The following is a 20,850-nucleotide window of genomic DNA, read 5'->3' as shown; positions in this document are numbered from 1 at the left end:
GACCCACCCAGTAGCCCACAGGATCCGCATGTTTTTGCGGTAAATGGGAATTTTGCGCAATAGATCCCTCCGATTTTGTAGTATAGTGCAATCTGATCCCTGTTCTCCAGGCGCGCCTTATTTTGGTCCTCGCGCACACGAGGGGAGGGAATATTTTCCCAATCAGCCCCTCGTTCTCCAGGCGCGCCTTATTTTGGTCCTCGGCAACCTTGTATTTATTTGCAATTTAATCCCGAATCTTTAAGTCAAATTCAATTTTGTCCTAGGCCTATTTAATTTATTTTATTCACTGTTTATTGAAAAAAAAAGGGAAGGCCTTTAGCATTATTAATTTTAAGTTCTATACATTATTTGCTTTAAACGGTTTTACATATTATTTATTAAAAGTTTTTTTACATATATTATTTATTATAAAGTGTATATATTTATGTGTCCTTTAAACTTTCATATGTTGTTTAAAACCATTCCATACCTTTTTTTTATCTGTTTTATTTTAAGCTGTTTTATAATTATTTATTTTAAGTTTCCTATATGTTGTTTGTCGAAACCACTTTTAAGTTTAAAAAAACGGGGATCGACTTTGAAAATAAAATGGGATTCACCACCGATCTTTTATTGTGGTGTAATCGGATCACCTTAAAAATAATTTTAGGTCTGCGAATTTTGAGAAAATAGGTTCGGGAGTCGGTTACGCACGAGGAAGGGTTAGCACCCTCGTAACGCCCAAAATTGATACCGAATCGATTGTTTAATGTCTTAATGTCGAAATTTTGAAAAGATTTTAAAATGCGATCCTTTGAAAAGAAAATTTGAGTGAAATGAATTGAACGATGAGGCTCACTTATTTCAAAGAAATAAATTATCACACTCAGTAAGTTAGAGTGCGACATTTTAAATCCTTAAAATTAAGTTTATCTCTTGACTCTTAAAACTTATGCATTCTGAGAAGGATATTTGATTATTTGGGTCAAATGAGAAAATCAAAACCCAGTAACTTAGGGCTCGATTTCACAAAACTCCTAAATATCAAATATTGTCTTTATTTTCATTTATTAGAAAAATCCTCGCCTCAAGAAAACAACATGCCATATCCAATGCGTTAGGACACAACAAGTCGAATTCCCATGAATGAGCTCTTTATTTATGTCTTAATTTAAAGAGATATTCTCGATTATTTAGATTCGACGAGGAAAATTGGAACCCAATACGTTAGGGCTTAATTTTTCGAAGATTCCAAATATCGAACTTTACGTTATCTTGAAAGACTTTCGTATAAAATGATTTTGGTATTTAAACGATATGCAACTTTTGAATGAAATAAAGGCGGATGAATAATGACACACAACATAAAAGAATAATTTAAAAATAAAATAAATATTAATGGATAATCGATAATAAACATTCAAAGATCAAATGAATTAGCGATCAATCTCAAAAAATACACCAAGATGAAAACAAAAGAAGATAACTTTTTAAAAAAATTACTCATATAAAAGTTTCATAAATAATAGTATACACGAATTTGAGACTAAATTCAAAATAAAGTCAAGAATAATGCTATAAAATATTATTTGAATGAACCTTGAAATAAATATTATAAAAATATATAAATATTGATTTAAAATAAATAATTCCTAGGAAATAAAACATATTGTAAACAATAATATACAATAATATATTAAAATAAATGCAGTATATTGCAATATTTTGAAGAAATAAAACCTCTAAATATAAAAATAGGTATAAACATATATAGCTTGAAATTATTGGAAGATTATATATAATAAGTTATAATACAGATTATATAATAAGAATGCATAATAGCATATCATAATAAAACAACACTTTAGTAATAATTTATAACAAATCTAAAACAGATGTTTGAAATTAAATTAAAATAAAATATTTGAAGGGCTAAATTTGCAATTGATTCAAGACCAAGGGTCTAAAACAGCAAATAAACGCAAAGCCAGGAATTCATGAAAACGACACCACATAACTGTGGATCGAATTGAAATCAGAATCAAATATAAGGTAACAATTAAAAAGAAAATCGAGGAAAAACTAAATTGAAACAAAAACGAAATGCGGAGGGGTTCAGTGTGCAAATAGCCCAGCAGACCCAAAGCGCGCGGATCCTTCCCTCGGGTCGGGTCACCGAGTGGGTCGAGGGCTATCAAACGGTGCTGTTTAACAATGAACCAAATTGAGACTAGAGTAAACTATACAGTATGAATCAAAAAACTGCAGAAAATCAAATTGGAACAATACAAAACAAAGGAGGACTGATTGTGCAAATAGACCATCAAGTAAAAACGCGCGAATCCTTCACTCGGGTTGGGTCACCGCACGAATACCAGCCCCTCACGACGTCATTTTGAGACCATCAAACTCGGTCTCAAACGACGCCATTTTATACCATATAAAAACTAAAATAAACCCTAGCCCAAGCAGACTCCTCCCCTTTTTTTAAAAAAGAAAAGAAAAAAACTAACAGAGATGCCCTCCCTCGCCGAATCTACGGGTCGACTGCACAGGGGACCCTCAGCCTCGCTCGACCCCGATTACGACGGAGCGAACGGAGACCAGGTAAGCCTCTCACTTCCTTCCTTTCTCTTCTTTTAAAATTTTTTAAAGTACAAAACAATTCGAAGCAAAACCCAAAAATGAAAAAAAGAAGAATAACAAAAAAGATATAAAAATCGGAGAATCACCTATGCTCCTCTTTCTTTTTGAAAACTTTTTTTGCGTTTTTGTATTGATTTTTTTGTGGGTTTCATACAATATCTGTCTGTGCTCCTCAAATACAGAAACGGGGTTTTTATAGCCCCGAAAATACATACATTTCCATTCTATTTTTTTCTATCTATTTTTTTCTATTGCTATTTTGCTATTTTTTCTTTTTCTCTTTCTGTTTGATGCTGGTTTGTTGTGCAGGTACTGGTACTTAGGTGTGCGGGCACGCATGTACGGAGGCTTGCGTGAGTGGCAGTGGCTGATTGCGGCTTGGTGGCTTGCTGGAGCGGCGGCTGAGGCGTGCGAGGCTACAGTAGCAAGGCGTGCGGCTAGGGTTCCAAGGCTCCTCTGCTTTTTTGCTGAAATTGTTTAGGCTGTGGGCCAATTAATTGGGCTTTAGGGTTTATTTTTATTTTGGGCCTTGGGGACATATTGGGCCAGCTGAAATTTGTAGATGGACTGCTATTGGATTCTTTTTTTTTTTAATTTGGTTTATTTTATTGGTTTATGGGCCGGACAAAAATGGGCTCTTACATTGTTTATTTGAAGCTCTTATTATTTATTGTTCTTATAAATTACTTATTTTAAATTGTTATTTACTTCGAATTATTTCATATATTATCTCTTTTATTTCCCTTTGATTATTAATGTTGGTCTTTAAATAATGTATATTGTGTGCTTATTGCCATATGTGTGCTATGAATTGTTTATTCGTATTTTAATATTATTGTCATTCATCAATGTAACCATTTATTCATACTTCAAATTTAACATTACATCAATTTTTACCCAAATTCGTAAAAAAGGAAAATTTTGGAAATAAAGGCAATACTCGATACTTGGGTTCTTTGAGAGGATTGAGCCCTAACGTGTTGGGTTCCAATTTTCTTCGTTGAATCTAAATAATTGAGAATGCTCTTTAATAAAAAAACATAAATAAAAAGCTCATTATCGGGAATTCAATACGTTGTATCCTAACGCATTGGATATGACACGTTTTCTCAAGACGAGGATTTTTTCAAAAAATAAAAGGCAAGCCTACTCTCAAAAATACGAGTTGTCGAGTCCTAACTTACTGGATGTGACATCTTGTTACTTCGAGATAAGGAGTCATTTTCCATTTTGATTTATTCGAGTAATTTTAAAATAATACAACATAAAGAGGGATTCTACTTTTTTATTCTTTGCGAGTTTTTTTAATTTTCGACACTGAGACACTAATTAATCAACTAGGTACCAATTTTGAGGCATCGAGGGTACTAATCCTTCCTCGTGCGCAACCGACTCCTGAACTCATTTTTTTGGATTTTTGTAGACCGAAAAATAATGTTTTAATAAATCAAACTATTTATTAAAACGATCAAATTACGAGGTGAACCGATCACAACTCATTAAAAAATATTGGTGGCGACTCCCATATTCGTTTTCATTTTTAAATCCAAGTCGACCCCGTTTTTACAAAAAAAAAATAGTATCAACATTAACTATCTTCTAATTGTTTAGACTGTGGGCCAATTAATTGTTTTCCAAGGCTCCTCTCCTTTTTTGCTGAAATTGTTTAGGCTGTGGGCCAATTAATTGGGCTTTAGGGTTTATTTTTATTTTGGGCCTTGGGGCCATATTGGGCCAGCCGAAATTTGTAGATGGACTGCTATTGGATTCTTTAATTTGTTTTATTTTATTGGTTTATGGGTCAAGCAAAAATGGGCTCTTACAGCTACCCCTCATTGCTCATTGTCGTGTAACGAGAATAGAGCAAAGACTAAAGAGGACCAATTTTTCCCGGTCGTGCTTGGACCTTGGTGCTCTTCTTCTTCAAGTGGGTCCCTTCCATCCGACTGCATCTTCAGAGGTATAGGAAATAGTTCTTCGACCAACTCCACTACAACGTCAGGGAGATAGGATTTGTAACTCGTAGCTTCTAAAAAAACAAAATTTGCTATCTCTAGTCGGTAATACTTGATGCGATCTGCTCTACTGTAACTTCAGAGAGATAAGATCTATTACTTTAATCCGCTCCACTACAACTTCAGGGAGATAGAATTATCGACTTCAATCTGCTCCACTGCAACCTCAGGGAGATAAGATTTTCTTCTTCCGTCTGCCCCACTGTGACTTCAGGGGGATAAGACTTGTTTTCTTAGTCTGCTCCACTGTGACTTTAGGAAGGTAAGACCTAATGCGATCCTCTCTACTGCAACTTCAGAGAGATTAGATCTATTACTTTAATCTGCTCCACTAAAACTTCAGGGAGATAGGATTATCGACTTCAATCTGCTTCACTGCAACTTCAGGGAGATAAGATTTTCTTCTTTCGCCTGCCCCACTGTGACCTCAGGGGGATAAGACTTGTATTCTTAGTCTGCTCCACTGTGACTTCAGGGAGGTAAGACCTGATACGATCACTCTACTGCAACTTCAGAGAGATAAGATCTATTACTTTAATGTGTTCCACTACAACTTCAGTGAGATAGGATCATCGGCTTCAATCTGCTTCCTTACACTTGAAGATAAGATTCACCATCTTCGATCTGCTCCGCTACTGCTTAGGGAGACAAAATCTGCAATTTCTAACCTATTCCACTGCTGGTCAGGGACATAGGACTTGTGGCTTAAATTTACTTCCTTACACTTGAAAATAAGATTCACCGTCTTCGATCTGCTCCGCTACTGCTTAGGGAGACAAAATCTGCAATTTCCAACCTATTCCACTACTGGTCAGGGACATAGGACTTGTGGCTTAAATCTGCTTCCTTACACTTGAAGATAAGATTCACCGTCTTTGATGTGCTCCGCTACTGCTTAGGGAGACAAGATCTGCAATTTCCAACCTATTCCACTGCTGGTCAGGGACATAGGACTTGTGGCTTAAATCTGCTTCCTTACACTTGAAAATAAGATTCACCGTCTTCGATCTGCTCCGCTACTGCTTAGGGAGACAAAATCTGCAATTTCCAACCTATTCCACTGCTGGTCAGGGACATAGGACTTGTGGCTTAAATCCGCTTTCTTACACTTGAAAATAAGATTCGCCGTCTTCGATCTGCTCCGCTACTGCTTAGGGAGACAAAATCTGCAATTTCTAACCTATTCCACTGCTGGTCAGGGACATAGGACTTGTGGCTTAAATCTGCTTCCTTACACTTGAAGATAAGATTCACCGTCTCCGATCTGCTCCGCTACTGCTTAGGGAGACAAAATCTGCAATTTCCAACCTATTCCACTGCTGGTCAGGGACATAGGACTTGTGGCTTAAATTTGCTTCCTTACACTTGAAAATAAGATTCACCGTCTTCGATCTGCTCCGCTACTGCTTAGGGAGACAAAATCTGTAATTTCCAACCTATTCCACTGCTGGTCAGGGACATAGGACTTGTGGCTTAAATCTGCTTCCTTACACTTGAAGATAAGATTCACCGTCTTTGATGTGCTCCGCTACTGCTTAGGGAGACAAGATCTGCAATTTCCAACCTATTCTACTGCTGGTCAGGGACATAAGACTTGTGGCTTAAATATGCTTCCTTACACTTGAAGATAAGATTCACCGTCTTTGATCTGCTCCGCTACTGCTTAGGGAGACAAAATCTACAATTTCCAACCTATTCCACTGCTGGTCAGGGACATAGGACTTGTGGCTTAAATCTGCTTCCTTACACTTGAAGATAAGATCGCCGTCTTCGATCTGCTCCGCTACTGCTTAGGGAGACAATATCTGCAATTTCTAACCTATTCCACTGCCGGTCAGGGACATAGGACTTGTGGCTTAAATCTGCTTCCTTACACTTGAAGATAAGATTCATCGTCTTTGATCTGCTCCCCTACTGCTTAGGGAGACAAGATTTGCAATTTCCAACCTATTCCACTGCTGGTTAGGGACATAGGACTTGTGGCTTAAATCTGCTTCCTTACACTTGAAGATAAGATTCGCCATCTTCGATCTGCTCCGCTACTGCTTAGGGAGACAAAATCTGCAATTTCTAACCTATTCCACTGCTGCCCAGGGTTATAGGACTTGTGATTTCACTGATCTGTTCTCTGGGGAACATGACCTGTATAATTCGTTTATGAACTTAATTATGCCTAGCGATTAGGAAGTCATGATCAGGATGAATCAAATGCTCCTAACTAGACATGTGTGAATGGTGTTTGCATGAATGCAGAAATTTATTTTTCCGAGAATGATCCCGCTTAAGTTGTCATACTCGAAGTTTATCAAGGCTTTAACACTGACGTGCTACAACGTCTTCTCTCTTAACCGGCTTGTTCAAAGAATCACTTAGTCAGATTGCCCCCATTGTAAACTTCAAAGTTTAATCCATTGGGGCCCATAATTTGTACCATCATTCTCCCACTGTAATCCAAGTGTAGAAATATGTGGTTTTTCCTCAATCCTTCTATCACAATTCAAGGATACAAGATCTGAATCGTTCTAGTTTCTTACACCATTCTCAGAGTGTCGTACCAAAGACTTATGCGCCAATGAAGGCTCTCTTCTCCGAGGTAACCTCTTCCTATTGCCTGATGATCATTACTTACTCGTTTATTTAAGTTTTGTCATTAACACGACATCTCGTCATTTTGTTCAATCCATGCATTTAACCACAAAATCCAAAGAGAAAGTCCAAATTTAGACTCTTCCTTCTCAAATTTCCAACCTTTACCTGGTGCGTTCTAAACAATAGTCCTGTTTCAGGCTCTTATATTATTTTGAAACTTTTCAGAGTAATATGCAAAACTTCCTTTGTGAAAGTTTTATTAGTCCATTAATCATTATTCCAATGCAACATGTTTGCAAAAAAGGTCATAACAATGGATAAGAATAAAGTTGGTTCTGAGCATAGCTCGAAAGAACAAATAGTAAAGAAGGATGACAAAGAAATTAATTGGGAATGTATATCTTGGAAAAGAAAAAAGTATTCCAAGAACAACAAATAATATGAGAATTGGGTGCCCCAGATATCACAGCTTGAACTTCTCTGTACAAACTTTCTGAAGACCATTTTGAGTTGGACATGTGTTTAGGAGATCTACAGTGCTTTGTCGATGCCCCAAGATGCCGCATATCCTTTCCTGTTGATTTAGGCATAGCAAGATCACCACATGCCCAATCTGGTCAAGATTTGAGTTGCTTTGATTACCTCATGTCCCACTTTAATCAATATTTGAGCCGCCCTTTTCGGGTTTTCAACTCAAATCCCCTTTGGCCTAAGATGCCCTTTGCGGGTTTTCCCCTTAGCCTCTCCGTCATTACTTTTCATTTTTTTTCATCCCTTTTTTTTTGGAATCAAGGCACCCTTTGTAGGTTTTCACCTTGGTCCTTTCTCCTTCTTCAGGTGAGGTAATGCTCAACTGAATCTGAGTTTGCAGGATTTGGCGAGTTTTTACCATCTATCCTACTCAAGATCAGAACTCCTTTGGAAAAGGCCTTTGGTGTCCATTTTCCTCTAAGATTATTTTGTGTGAGAAGGATATTTCTCAACATTAGGTTTCCCTTATAGAATTCTCTGAAGAAAACCTTTTGGTTGTAAGCTCGCGTCATTTGCCTTTGATACATTTGACTGTGCTGCATAGCTTTTAGCCTTTTCTTTCTGATCAGATTGGATTCATTCTGCCTCATTCGACTCTTATCTCAACTAACACCTGGAGAGAAATGATTTTTACTATAATGGGTAGAACTACCTCCATCCCTCAAACCAAAGAGAATGATGCTCCTCCAGTAGGAATCTTGACAGATATTCAACCAACAATGAGGGCAAATGGTAATTTTTCATGCACGTCCTTGTAAGTCTCAGTCATCTTTGCAATTCATTGTCTTGTAATACAGTGACAAACCGTGGTGTTTGATTTTGAATTGATTACAGCTCTCAGCTATCGTGTTATCATTCAAGTTCAATGCATTTTCCAAAACCATCCTCTTGGAATTCTATATCGGCATATGATGACATTGACGTATGAAGCAGCCTCTAATGATCTCAAAAATGAAGCAATGCCTATTAGAAGTCTTCAATAATGGTGATGACCATGCCTTCTTTTGCTCAAAATTTGAGTCGCTCTTTTCGGGCTTTCAACTCAAAACCACATTTGGTCACAAAGCGCCCTTTGAGGGCTTTTGCTTTGGCCTCTCCTTTTTTTTCCTTTTTCCCTTTTTTTCTCTCTTTTCATTTCCATTTTGACTTTGATTTTGATTTTTTTGGATTTTTTTTGAATCTGCACTCATAGGATTAGGCAAGTCCTTGTTGACCAGAATCAATGTTTTTATAGATAAAGTCCTCCACCTAAGATCTTCCACTTTCATCTTGTATGCAAAAAACCTTCTTTGGTATCAGATTTCTTTCATAGAGCCTTCTGGGGCAAAACTTCGATAGAAAAATTTGGATCCTCCTCTTCAATCAGGATAAAATCCAACAAAACTTGAGGAGATGGAAACTTGACTTCAAATAGGCAAAGCTATACTGAGTCAACAAGAAAGGCATTGTCCCGGCAAATAATTACATCGTTCATACAAATTTTGACATCGTGGTGCTGTGCAGATTTCATTATCAAGTGCTTAACCTGAGCATATCCCGGTATGATCCTACAAAGATATATTCAAACTCTAGAGGTAACTTAATGAGGTCTCACTTCATTTTTGCGATCAGGTCAATTCTAATCTTCACCAAGCTCACAATTTCTGATGATTCCTTGTAAGGTAGGATCTGTCTATCCTCTTGTTCAACCATCCTCAACAAGTCAGGAGATAAGCTACAATCTTTGTCATTTTTAAAGTTATGAGATCCCTCTTAGCACATGCCCCGCTCAAAAGGAAAATCTGGGTCCGTAGGAGAGTTATTCACGTAATTGATATCTAGGGACCCATAATAAGTACCGAAGAATATACAAAAGAATGTATAAATTTATGAATAATTATTTGTACCATATGATTATGAATGAATGAATAATAAGAAAATCCAAAAGAATGAAAGAATCTGGAGTTGTTTGTAAAGAATGAAAATATTAGCTCAATAATGATTGCAAAGATGTATTTCATAACAATGTTCAGACATGAGCCTATTTCACAAAGGAATTTCTATCATTTCTAGGCTAAAAACAACAAAATGTTCTGAACATTACTCTAAAGAAGCTCTAAAAACTATAGGGATTTCTTCCGCGGTCTAATTGCTTAGAACACTCCAGATTTATAAGGGCAGATATTTAACAAGGCCCCTTTTCATTTGCGTCTTCATATATGTCATTCATGTGAACGTTTTCCAACACCTCTTCATTCACTCCATTATCAATCATGGTTGGGTAGCGGGCTTTCTGCACTAAATGGGCGATCAAGCTTGACAATACCCATGTTGATGAGTCTTTCAACTTGCTTTTTGAAGGCAGTGCAATTCTCTATTGAGTGCCCCATAATTTTTGCATGGTAGTCACATTGTACGTTCGCATCATACCGGTTGGGGTATGGAGGTTGTAGAGGTTTCACACGAAAATGGGAGACAACATGTGCATCAAACAAATTTTTATACAACTCCTTATATGACATCGAAATTGGTGCGAACTGGAGCTTCTCAGTACTTGGTTTCACTTCAGATTCTTGTCTCAATGAACCCTGTTGACTAGCGACCCTTTTACCTGGATGACTTACTGACCTTGAGTAACCTATGTTATTCATCTCATCTTCTTTGCATCTTGAGACTGATCTCTTATTACTCTCTTTCGCATCAATTTTTCTGGTCCTTATGACATTCTCAATCATTTCACCATTCATCACTATGTCAGAAAAGCTTTTTGTTGCACTTCCTAACATATGCGTGATGAACGGGGCCTTCAGTGTATTGATGAAAAGCATTGTCGTCTCTTTCTCCAAGAGAGGTGGCTGAACCTGGACTGCAACCTCCCTCCACCTCTGTGCATACTGCCTAAAACTTTCATTCGATTTCTTTTCCAAGTTTTGTAAAGCGATTCTATCGGGAACCATATCTGTCACATGACTGTATTGTTTCATGAATGCCTGTGCTAGGTTCCTCCATGAACCAATCTCGGTACGGCTCAACTGATTGTACCATTTCGACGTTTCTCCAATGAGGCTATCCTAAAAACAATGTATTAATAGCTGATCATTATTAATATACCCAGTCATTCTCCTACAGAACATAGTGAAATGGGCTTCAGGGCAGCTAGTCCCACTATATTTCTCGAATTCAGGCATCTTAAACTTGTGAGGGAGTACTAAGTCTGGAACCAGGCTCAGATCTTTTGCATCGATTCCATGGTGACTATCGGTGCTTTCCAGGGCTTTGAATTTTTCCTCCAACCATTTACACCTATCCTCCCATTGTTTTGACAGTTCAACGTTTGCCTTCTCTTTTTCAGCCATTTCATCAAAATCAGGAATAACAAGATTTACTGGGTTATCTCTAGGATTAGAACCTGATCCAGCCTCAGTCTGAATCTGCACATGCAAAGGCATAAAGCCTAGAGGATAGATAGGTCTATCATTGTCTTCTCATTCATCACTAACCATAGGACCCTTCCCCTTATTTACACCTTTAGTCAGTAGGTGGGTCAATTCAGCCATCGCATCTTTTTCAGCCTTGATCAATTTTTCCATAATGTCTTCTTGGATTTTATCTAGCCACTCTTACATTTGTACTTGATCAATTTTTTCATAATGTCTTCTTGGATTTTATCTAGCCGCTCTTGCATATCCTTTTGCATTTGCTCCAATTTCTCTAATCTTTAATCCATTTCCTTAGTTCTGCGACGAGTACCATAAGGATGTTTGGTTGGTTGGTTTTCCAGATTAGCTGAAATAAATTTACTCAATTAGACTCTTTCAATGGACTTTAATGTATGTAATGCAAGTAATGCAAATGCATGAAATGAATGCCTAGAGAGACATTGATTTTGATTGAATTACCTTTAGGAAAATTTTCTAGAAATCAAATTCCTTTACATAAAGCAGATACATGTATGGCTTCGCCCTTATATTCCAAGAGACAATATCAATCTTTTTATTCATCCGCATGTTTGAGGTAATCTCGCCAATAGATGCCATTGCTAGCTCATTTTCTCGATCTTGGTCGCGATCCATCATCTATTCGTCCTCTTTAAGGGGTTGGAATGTTGAAGGCTCTTGGTCAAATGTCTTGAATCCTTAGGCCACGAAACAAGGTCACGAACCCTTCCATTGCTCTTCTTGTGTTTCTTAGAATATATTCAGACAACCGTATTGTTTTCCACTTTATCAAGGAACCCATATTCCATGACAAGCTTTCTAAGTTAGTAATCAAACTTGAATCAATATCTCCTTCCTAAGATGCAAATGCAATGTAATCACAAAACACGACAAGAGGGGTTAGTAAAAACATAATCAAACAAGGAAAACAAAAAGTACCTAGTCAGGTACTACTAGGGGTTTGGAGGGGCTCTACCTAGAATGGGTTCCTAAGGTCTTCTATATGCGGTTTGGTTCTAAAGACAAGGTACCCGAACCAGCAAATTCCTCGATCTTCAACCATTATAGGCTCATACAGACCGAGTTTGGTTCAGGGGAATACATTTCCCTATGGCTGCACGGAGATGAAAATCTCACGAAGACATAGGTACGGATCTATCCCGAAAGTGATTCACTATCCTGCACGGAGATGAAAACCTCACGAAGGAGTAGCTTCTCACTCCCACTTAATAAGGACAAGACTAAACAGTCTTATGCAAAATGATGCCAAAATATACAACTTAATTTACAATAATCATGCAAACAAGTGCAAAGAAAAGATCGTAAGTTTTCAAATCAATTTTCGACAATAAGATAGAAAACAATCAATTTTACGGCTTGACTCTCTAAATTTCCCTAGTGGAGTCACCAAGCTGTCGAAACCACTTTTAAGTTTAAAAAAACGGGGATTGACTTTGAAAATAAAATGGGATTCGCCACCAATCTTTTATTGTGGTGTGATCGGATCACCTTGAAAATAATTTTAGTTCTACGAATTTTGAGAAAATAGGTTCGGGAGTCGGTTACGCACGAGGAAGGGTTAGCACCCTCGTAACACCAAAAATTGGTATCGAATCGATTGTTTAATGTCTTAATGTCAAAATTTTGAAAAGATTTTAAAATACGATCCTTTGAAAAGAAAATTTGAGTGAAATGAATTGAACGATGAGGCTCACTTATTTCAAAGAAATAAATTGTCACACTCAGTAAGTTAGAGTGCGACATTTTAAATCCTCAAAATTAAGTTTATCTCTTGACTCTTAAAACTTATGCATTCTGAGAAGGATATTTGATTATTTGGGTCAAATGAGAAAATCAAAACCCAGTAACTTAGGGCTCGATTTCACAAAACTCCTAAATATCAAATATTGCCTTTATTTTCATTTATTAGAAAAATCCACACCTCGAGAAAACAACATGTCATATCCAATGCGTTAGGACACAATGAGTCGAATTCACGAGAATGAGCTCTTTATTTATGTCTTAACTTAAAGAGATATTCTCGATTATTTAGATTCGACGAGGAAAATTGGAACCCAATACGTTAGGGCTCAATTTTTCGAAGATTCCAAATACCGAACTTTGCGTTATCTTGAAAGACTTTCGTATAAAATGATTTTGGTATTTAAACGATATGCAACTTTTGAATGAAATAAAGGCGGATGAATAATGACACACAACATAAAAGAATAATTTAAAAATAAAATGAATATTAATGGATAATCGATAATCAACATTCAAAGATCAAATGAATTAGCGATCAATTTCAAAAGATACACCAAGATGAAAACAAAAGAAGATACTTTAAAAAAAAATTTACTCATATAAAAGTTTCATAAATAATAGTATACATGAGTTTGAGACTAAATTCAAAATAAAGTCAAGAATAATGCTATAAAATATTATTTGAATGAACCTTGAAATAAATATTATAAAAATATATAAATATTGATTTAAAATAAATAATTCCTAGGAAATAAAACATATTGTAAACAACAATATACAATAATATATTAAGATAAATGCAGTATATTGCAATATTTTGAAGAAATAAAACCTCTAAATATAAAAATAGGTATAAACGTATATAGCTTGAAATTATTGGAAGATTATATAATAAGAATGCATAATGGCATATCATAATAAAACAACACTTTAGTAATAATTTATAACAAATCTAAAATAGATGTTTGAAATTAAATTAAAATAAAACATTTGAAGGGCTAAATTTGCAATTAATTAAAGACCAAGGGACTAAAACAGTAAATAAACGCAAAGCCAGGAATTCATGAAACGACATCGCATAACTGTGGATCGAAATGAAATCAGAATCAAATATAAGGTAACAATTAAAAAGAAAATCGAGGAAAAACTAAATTGAAACAAAAACGAAATGCGGAGGGGTTCAGTGCGCAAATAGCCCAGCAGACCCAAAGCGCGCGGATCCTTCCCTCGGGTCGGGTCACCGCGCGGGTCGAGGGCTATCAAACGGTGCCGTTTAACAATGAACCAAATTGAGACCAGAGTAAACTATACAGTATGAATCGAAAAACTGCAGAAAATCAAATTGGAACAATACAAAACAAAGGAGGACTGATTGCGCAAATAGACCATCGAGTAAAAACCCGCGGATCCTTCCCTCGGGTCGGGTCACCGCAGGAATACCAGCCCCTCACGACGTCGTTTTGAGACCATCAAACTCAGTCTCAAACGACACCGTTTTTCACCATATAAAAACTAAAATAAACCCTAACCAAAGCAGACTCCTCCCTTTTTTTAAAAAAGAAAAGAAAAAAACTAACAGAGATGCCCCCCTCACCGAATCTGCGGGTCGACTACTCAGGGGACCCTCAGCCTCGCCCGACCCCGATTACGACGGAGCGAACGAAGACCAGGTAAGCCTCTCACTTCCTTCCTTTCTCTTCTTTTAAAATTTTTTAAAGTAAAAAACAATTTGAAGCAAAACCCAAAAATGAAAAAAAAGAAGAATAACAAAAAAGATATAAAAATCGGAGAATCACCTATGCTTCTCTTTCTTTTTGAAAACTTTTTTTGCGTTTTTGTATTGATTTTTTGTGGGTTTCATACAATATCTGTCCGTGCTCCTCAAATACAGAAATGGGGTTTTTATATCCCCGAAAATACATAAATTTCCCTTCGATTTTTTTCTATCTATTTTTTTCTGTTGCTATTTTGCTATTTTTTCTTTTCCTCTTTTTGTTTGATGCTGGTTTGTTGTGCAGGTACTGGTACGGAGGTGTGCCGGCGCGCATGTACGGAGGCTCGCGTGAGTGGCAGTTGCTGATTGCAGCTTGGTGGCTTGCTGGAGCGGCGGCTGAGGCGTGCGAGGCTACAGCAGCAAGGCGTGCGGCTAGGGTTCCAAGGCTCCTCTCCTTTTTTGCTGAAATTGTTTAGGCTGTGGGCCAATTAATTGGTCTTTAGGGTCTATTTTTATTTTGGGCCTTGGGGCTATATTGGGCCAGCTAAAATTTTTAGATGGACTGCTATTGGATTCTTTTTTTTTAATTTGGTTTATTTTATTGGTTTATGGGCCGGGCAAAAATGGACTCTTACATTGTTTATTTGAAGCTCTTATTATTTATTGTTCTTATAAATTACTTATTTTAAATTGTTATTTACTTCGAATTATTTCATATATTATCTCTTTTATTTCCCTTTGGTTATTAATGTTGGTCTTTAAATAATGTATGTTGTGTGCTTATTGCCATATGTGTGCTATGAATTGTTTATTCGTATTTTAATATTATTGTCATTCATCAACGTAACCATTTATTCATACATCAAATTTAACATTACATCAATTTTTACCCAAATTCGTAAAAAAGGAAAATTTTGGAAATAAAGGCAATACTCGATACTTGGGTTCTTCGAGAGGATTGAGCCCTAACGTGTTGGGTTCCAATTTTCTTCGTTAAATCTAAATAATTGAGAATGCTCTTTAATAAAAAAACATAAATAAAAAGCTCATTATCGGGAATTCAATACGTTGTATCCTAACGCATTGGATATGACACGTTGTTTTCTCGAGACGAGGATTATTTCAAAAAATAAAAGGCAAGCCTACTCTCAAAAACATGAGTTGTCGAGTCCTAACTTACTGGATGTGACATCTTGTTACTTCGAGATAAGGAGGCATTTTCCATTTTGATTTATTCGAGTAATTTTAAAATAATACAACATAAAGAGGGATCGTATTTTTTTAATCTTTGCGAGTTTTTTAATTTTCGACACCGAGACACTAATTAATCAACTAGGTACCAATTTTGGGCGCATCGAGGGTGCTAATCCTTCCTCGTGTGTAACCGACTCCCGAACTCATTTTTTTGGATTTTTGTAGACCGAAAAATAATGTTTTAATAAATCAAACTATTTATTAAAACGATCAAATTGCGAGGTGAATCGATCACAACTCATTAAATAAGATTGGTGGCGACTCCCATATTCGTTTTCATTTTTAAATCCAAGTCGACCCCGTTTTTACAAAAAAAAATGGTGTCAACATTAACTATCTTCAAAATAAAAAATTAAATAAAGAAAATATTTAAGAATACATTAGATTTTCAAAGCAACATAAGACATTACAACTTAAAACTTTACTAAAGACTAACTCTTCATAGTGTAGTATACTAAGTGTCATAGTCCTATAGTGCTCTCTGTATACATAATATTGCAACTCGAATTGCCACTCTGGCGCAATCCTAGCTTGGTCCCTCATGGCATACTCACTCTTAAAGCGAACCTGCAACATAAACGAACATTTATAAGTTGACACAAACTTAGTGAGTTTTAACCCAAATTACCTTGAATCATTTCATGTTGAATTCTTCATCTTAAAGATTTTGGATTTCCTCTCTTTCTTTAGTGGATGCTTTATTAATATTAAGCGTATACATATACTCCAACTTCCATACTTAACCATCCTACACACAATTCACTCATTAAGTAGGTTCTAGACTTCACCACCCAATACAGATCTTATTCTTTTTTGGAAAACGAATACACCTCTCAAAAGGATATCCATACAAAACCTACCTTCAACGGTTTCTTACTCAATCGGATGTTGAATACCTTCCCCAAGATGGGGTACTCATAGATACTATTCTTGGTGGATACTTATATTAACTAATCTTTTAAGATGAACTTCATACAAATCCTACATTTGACAGATTCTCATATTGAATTGGCAACTATCAAATTACCAATCAGATCAGATCACAACTTATTCTGATGGATGAAATCTTCTAAGTCATCCCGTGAAATCCTAGACAACCATGTTACGTATATGAGAACACTCTGATTTGACGAACAAATTTTATTTTAGATAACATTTTTATATACATCATGAAACACTCAGATTTGGCGGATATCATATAATTTAGATTACTTCCTTACATAGCGTAAACAAATTCAGATTTGACAAACTCTTAGACTACTCATATTTATAAATATGCCAAATTACTTGTACTGACAAACTACTATGGTGGATTCACCCTTCAGAAACACTGTTGAAAACTCTTTCAGGAAACGCCTTTAAGTCATATTATCACAAGGCTATCCAAATAGATATGTTTTCAAACTTACTCAGATCTTTACGACAAAGTTATCAAGTGAATAAGTCTCTAAACTTACCCTAATTTTACCACAAAGGCGGTTATCCAAATCTTGCCTCAAGGGCATCACAGAATACGCCACACAAGCATCACAGAATACGCTAGAAAGGCTTTATAGAATATGCCACAAAGTCTTTATAGAATACGCCACAAAGGCTTTATAGAATATTATGTGTTTACTATCTCGGTGGACTATCTCAGAGGGTGTCATGGGTTTCTCCCTCATGGTCTTGTAGTCTTGTACATATTTTCATATCGTGCTCTACTTGTCCGGTTTACATATTACCGGAGGTAACACAATAAGTATTCTTATTTTCATATGATGCCATGGGTCTCTACCACATGGTCTTACACACATTTTCATATCATGATCTACCAGTCCGGTTAGCAATGTACCTGCCCTACTGGATTTATCACAAATGGTCGTGTTACTCACTTAACACAAAATACACTTACACAGATTCGTTCACACTTCTGACGAACTCATATTCTTTCATATCTAATTTCACAAGCATATATACCATACATCATCTTAATCATGCAACAAGTTACATATCTCGTTTGTAATTATGCAGAACCTTTGCGATAATTCACACACATACACTCACCAGCTATCTGAGAAGACATCAACATTTGATCTACCATTATAAACTAACATGCAAGAGTTAGGACAAAGGCTCACATGATACTCATCTTTACTGTAGCTCGGAGTTCCAAATCCAATCATCCTTCCTGAACCAACAACAGCAATAGGAGGTTGAAACATCCATCAATTAACCCAAAAACCTTAACTTCCAGGTTAACGAAAAGGAAAAAAATGTTTAGATCTAAGAAAAAGAACTAGAGGGTGGAATAGAAAGAAGAAAAACCATCTTTATGTTCTCTTTTTACCATATATATATACTCAGCTTATTTTAATGGATCTTAACAAGTGGTCATATTTACTAAAATTATACTTTGTTTTCCCCACTAAAAATTTGGGGTAAGTAGAGGAAAATCTGATGAAGTTGACGTTTAAAGATAGACCAATTAAAAAGAGAGTCAAAACAGTCCAATCAACCATCAACTAATCCCATTATGAGAACCAACTGTAACAGTGTTCATGCAAACCAGGCGTATTACACCTTAGCAATGACTTGTGTATAACGTGGTCTTAAAGACACTTTGCCCCTTACAATTTTCTCATATACTTAGTAGGCACTTTATGTTCTGCCAAAACTTTGAGGTGTATCTTTCATTTGTTGTACTCTTTCTTCAATTGAAGAATACCCCTAGATGAAATCCTTAAATACTTCTACGGGCGAATACTTTATGTGTCAACTTTAGTTTGCCAAAAACTTGTAAAATAGCGGACTATGCCACCATAGTGTGCCAAAATAGGCAACTTTCATGTCTTTGCACCTTTTTCTCAGATCCATCAAATTTGAGGTGTGACAGTTCAATTGTTAACCAATACATAAGCACTTTGGGTTCAAGACCTTCGAAGCAAATATCACATTATAAAACATCGGCTAGACAACATTGCGCAAGCTAATAGCTCCTTTGTATGGTGTTCCTTTGTATTTGCAAAAATACTATTTGGCAGGTGGGCGATGGTCAAACAGTCAAATTTTGGTTAGATTTTTGGATTTCGGATGTTGGTCCTCTTTGGAATCATAAGTACTCTTCCAAAGGAATTAATCAAAATGCTTTGGTTAATGAGATGACAACTTGAGATGGGAAATGAGATTGGGGGAAGCTCTCTTTATGGCTTGGTCATATTATGTTGCTTCGCATATGTACCACCGTCCTTCCGAGATTAGATGGGGACAAAGACATGATAACTTGGAAAAGGACGGTTAATGGTTGGTTCTCAGTTTCTGATGTTTATGTGGCCATAGCAAGTTAGAATTGGATGCCAATAATATTTGTTGGAATGTTCTTTGGAAGCTTCAATGTCTATAAAGAGTTAAGAGTTTCCTTTGGCTTCTTGTGAAGGACTGAGTCTTTACTAATACGAAGAGATGTAACAGGGGAATCGCCATCGATGCCTCTTCTAACCTATGTGGGGCAGTTCAAGAGAGTTCTATTCATGCAATGAGGGGTGGCTCAGGTCCGATACACATGTGGAAAACCTTGGTGCCACCTATCTTTAAGTCAATTTCTTTGCCTCAAATTTGGTGGATTGGGGGATGACTAATTTGAATATGTCGACTACCTATGTTTCTAGTAATGCCCATTGGAACACTCTCTTTGGAAATGTATGTTGGATGTTTTGGAAGAAGCATAATTACATGGTGTTTAACAATTATGGTATTGACTCTAGCAGTATACTTAGTACTTGCATTAGTTGGACTCAAGACTATAAAGACAATCGACTAAGCGGTGGTTTGAGAATCTTGAATGTTTGAAAACAGTATGGTTGGAAACCACAACCAATTGCATTAGTACTTTCAATCCTTGTCATCACTTGGTGTTTATTGTTTTGTATTTGTACTTGAACTGCCACAAACCTTGGGTAGTAGGAAATATTGAGGATAGCAAGGTAGGTGGTGCTATTGCTTGATTTGTGGTGGTATGAGCTAAAATATGTTTGTGTTGTGCGACAACTTTTTCTAAGGATTATTGCAATCATTTTTTGAATTAGAAATAAGGCTTAATTGAATAGGAGGCCTTTAAATTATATTTTTTGATTGAGTTAGTAGCTAAATTAGTTTTTGTTCAAATCAGGTATCTAAATTTTGAATCACGAACCATTTTGAATCGTTATGAAATTGTCAACTATGAATTGGATAAATCGGTAAATGAACTGGTTCTTACAATTTTTGAGTCATTTTCTTCTAGCCCAAACTAGAAAAAAAAAACAAAACAACCAAATCCAATCAACCGCAAAAAATAATACCCAGCCTTTACCCAGATTAAAACCAATATAAAAAAGAACTTAAAATAACCCTAATCTAAGCAGTGTGAAATAAATAGAAAAACTGAGCAATCAAAAGCTTTCTCCATATTTTTTAAAGTGATTTAGAAGAAATAAGAAGAATAAAAAGAAGATGAACGGAGAAACAATAACAATGTTTATATTTTTATATTTTAACAGAATTGAAAAAATATGTACATAATGAAACTTTTGGATTCATCATAGATAAATAAAATGGGTGAAAAAAAAGATGAAAGGATACAAAAGAAAGAATAAGAATAGATTAAGAAAAAAAACCAATTTGAAGAAAAGGAAAATGAAGAAGAGTTGAAAGTTGAACTTGAAACTTTAAAGACTTGAAAGAATAAAGAATTAAAGATAGAGATAATTTTTAAGTATTAAAAATTGATGGTCTTTAATTGAGTTAGAAATTGAAAATTTGAAGTAAATTGATTGATTTGAAAATTAAATTGCATGAGAATTGAAAAAGGTTGCACCGGAAACAAGGAATGAAAAGCATTAAGATAGAAAAGAATGGGATTTTAAATTTATTTAAAAAATATTATATTAGAGCTTTCTTTTTAATTTTTTAACCGGTCAAA

The sequence above is a fragment of the Gossypium hirsutum genome, chromosome D01 (genome assembly GCF_007990345.1).
Source record: "Gossypium hirsutum isolate 1008001.06 chromosome D01, Gossypium_hirsutum_v2.1, whole genome shotgun sequence".
NCBI classification, from domain to species: Eukaryota; Viridiplantae; Streptophyta; class Magnoliopsida; order Malvales; family Malvaceae; genus Gossypium; species Gossypium hirsutum.
Note: the sequence above shows the minus strand (reverse complement) of the source record.